Consider the following 3677-nt stretch of genomic DNA (forward strand, 5'->3'; position numbering starts at 1 on the left):
TCCTGTTACTTGAAACAGAACTGAGATTCTGAGCTATTCCACAGTAAAGAATTACAAAATTAAAGAAAGGAATGCTTTAAAATTTTGTACTTTGCTGAAAATTCTTTTTCCTAGAGTCTATAAAACATTAATTTGTTTTTATATTTTACTATTTTTTTGTGTTTTTTGTTTTTAAATCAATAAGTAATCTAGGACTAGCATTATGGTTGCTAGACCTGGAGGTTCAAAGTTTCCTTTTTTTTTTTTAAATTTTATATTTTGCAATTTTTTTCCCATAACATTTAAGTTTTTCGATGTTTAGATATTTTTCTTAGGTGAAGCATGGTTTCTTTTTGTGGTCCCTGATCAATTGTAAGCAGTTGGAACACCAGTGGCACTGCTAATTGCTTTCTGGGTAGCCTCTTTAGCTTGGTGGGCTTGTAGTACAGCTACAGCTTCATTTACCTTAGAAAGCAGAGATTCTGGAGACTCAAGCACATGAAGAAGTTCTGAATTATCAATCTGCAACAACACACCAGTGATTTTACCAGCATGAGTAGGGTGCATGGCTTGAATAAGAGGAAAGAGCCGTTCACCCAATATTTGCTTTTGCTCTTGAGGAGGGGCAGATGCCCACATGGAAGCAGTCAAAGGTTCCTGACCTTGTACATGAACAGCAGGCTGTTGCATAGTAACTTGTTGCTGTGCATTAAGATGCTGTTGTGGATTGCAAACTCCCGCGGCATGTTCGTACTGTGGAACGGTGTGGACAGCAGGAGTAGCTACAGCAGCAACAGCTGCAGGACGTGGACCCATTGTCTGTTTTGATGTGTTAGCAACTTGCTGTGTCGACAGGACTCGTGGAACCTGTGAAGAAGCTGGTCTCACAGTACTAACTTGTGGTCTAGGAGAGGCTGCGCGGATAGCACCGGGCACATTTTGGAATGGATGAGGTCTGGCACCCTGAGCAGTCCAGTGAGGACTTGGTCTTAGTTGAGCGGTTTGGCTAGGAGGATAGTATGCAGCACGGTTCTGAGTCTGTGGGATAGCTGCCATGAAGTAACCTGAAGGCAGTGCTGGCTGGTAGCGGTTGATCAGAGGGTTGGGCATAGCTCGTACAGTTGCCATTCTCTGCATATACTGGTTAGTGAGGTGAGCCTGGCGCTCTTCTTTGCGCTGAGCTAAAGCTACATACAATGGCTTGGTGGCCACAATTCTACCGTTCATTTCTGTAACTGCTTTAGTGGCTTCTTCTGGGGAGGAGAAACATACAAAACCAAACCCTTTGCTGCGACCACCCTCCATCATAACCTTTGCACTAGTGATTGTACCAAGTGGAGAGAACTCTTTCCGGAGACGTTCATCATCAATATCATCATCAAGATTTTTCACATAAAGATTAACACCCTGGTATCTGGTGATCCTATCTTGCTTCATCTGTTCAAATTTGCGCTTAAGTTCCGTCTGCCGTTCCACTTTTTTCTGAGCTGGACCAACGTAAATTTGTTTTCCACTGAGCTCCTTTCCATTCATCTCATCCATAGCTTTCTGTGCGTCTTCATGCCTCTCAAAGCTTACAAATCCAAATCCTTTGGATTTTCCACTTTCATCAGTCATTACTTTCACACTTACGGCAGGTCCAAACTTGCCAAAGAGATCCTTAAGGTGCTCATCATCCACGTCTGATCCAAAATTCTTGATGTAAAGATTGGTGAACTCTTTTGCCCTTGCTCCAAGTTCAGCTTCTCGTCCTTTAGGAGAGTTAAATCGTCCAACAAATACTTTGCGATCATTTAGAAGCATCCCATTCATTTTTTCAATAGCTCTTTCAGCTACCTCCTGTGTCTCAAAATGTACAAATCCATAGCCTTTGGAACCATTTTCATCACAAACCACTCCACTTTTGTGAAGTGATGGATCGCGCTGAGACCACATGATGCGAACTGGCTTGCCCTTTATGACATCAAAGTTCATGGTGCGCAAAGCACAATCGGCGTCCGTTGGCCGCTGGAAGTTCACATACGCGTAGCCCAGGGAGCGCCGGGTGATCACGTCCCTGCAGACCCGGATGGAGACGATGGGCCCGGCCTGGCTGAACTTCTCGTGGAGCATCGCCTCGGTCACGTCGGGGTGTAGGTCCCCCACGTAGAGCGAGGCCATGGGGTAGCTGGGGGCGCTGGGGTTCATCTCCGCACGGCTGCCCGCAGGGCCACAGGCCGCGACCTCTCCGTGAGAGGAGGACAGCGAGTGCTGGCTACGGGAGGCCGAGGCCGAGGGCAAGCGCAGAGGGACAAAAAGCACCCGCAATCGAACACTACTCAACGGCCGCAGAACGCGGTCGACCGCTGCCGCTGGTTGCCAGCTTCCGCCTGGGAGCGAGGGTGGCGGTGTCGGGTCCGGGCAGCCGGAAGGCCTCGGTCTCTGGGTTCCTTCCTGGAGCTGCTGCGGGCAGGCGGATCGGTCTTCACAGAGTTATTTTATAAAAGAAGAAGAAAATAAATAAATAAAAGTCTTCGTCGGGAGAGACATGGTTTTTTTTATAAAATTGGGGGGGGGGGGATTAAAGTTTTTTTAGATTTTTTATTTTTTATTTTTTTTAATAATAAATGTGTGTTCCAAGGCCGGTGTGCACATTTTGCACTCAGCACTAACCGCTAGGGAGGATGCCAGAAGCAAGGATTACACTATATATGAATTTGACTAAAATCCGAAAGAATTGGATACAGTGCACATTTAAGTTTTAAGTTTAATATGCATTACTACTCTTTTTTTTGGGGGGGGGGGCAGCTGGCCGGTAAGAGGATCTGAACCCACAACCTTTGTGTCATAAGGCTGCACTGTAACCAACTGAGCAACCAGCCAGCCCCTATCTCTTTCTTAAAACTAGACAATCAGTAAAACAAGAAATAAAGCCCCATTTTGTAGTGTTTGCCAATTTATGTGATGCAAACACTCCTACCTTTGGACATTTTAAATGATGTGACATCTTTGAGCCCAGAGTTTGGGAGAAATGCACAGAAGAAGCACATCATTTTAAAATAGTTGCAGTATAGAAAGGATAGACGTAAATAACCTCAAGATCATAAATAGTAGTAAAATATAGTATCATTGTCTTTAATATATTTCATTTAATTTTAAGTATATGCAATATGATATTTTAAAATGAATATGTGTAACGACTTGCTCATAAAATCACTGATAACAATTGATTTGTGAGCAGTCACAAGCCAGCTCCCACACACTGCACCTTAGTGTTTTACTCCTGTTGATAGCTTTCAGGATTGTTCTTCCCTCACCACAATGAACACATTGTTCAACTTCTATTTTTTTTTTTTTCAGTTTTTACTTTTTATTAACCATCTCATTGATAGACATTAGCTCTTTTTACATTTATTTTTAATGGACAAATAAAAATTGTATATATTTATGGTACAACACGTGGCATTTTGAAATATATATATATTGTGGAATGGCTAAAACAAGCCAATTAGCATATGCATTAGCTCACATACTTATCACTTATTTGTGTTGGGAGCACTTAAAATCTACTCTCCTAGAAATGTACAAATATACAATACATTGTTATTAACTATAGTCATCATGTTGTACAGTAGATCTTTTGAACTTATTCATCCTATTTAACTGAAATTTTGTATCCTTTGACCAACATTTCCTCAATCCCCCCAAACCTCACCCCT

At 42.8% G+C, this 3677-nt stretch overlaps 1 pseudogene; it reads right to left on the bottom strand.

The window, feature by feature from the left end:
- Positions 1 to 345: 345 nt before the first annotated feature.
- Positions 346 to 2166, bottom strand: LOC103603779 (annotated as a pseudogene).
- Positions 2167 to 3677: the final 1511 nt, after the last annotated feature.

Source organism: Galeopterus variegatus, unplaced genomic scaffold, assembly GCF_000696425.1.
Source record: "Galeopterus variegatus unplaced genomic scaffold, G_variegatus-3.0.2 Scaffold4787, whole genome shotgun sequence".
In the NCBI taxonomy this organism is placed as follows: Eukaryota; Metazoa; Chordata; class Mammalia; order Dermoptera; family Cynocephalidae; genus Galeopterus; species Galeopterus variegatus.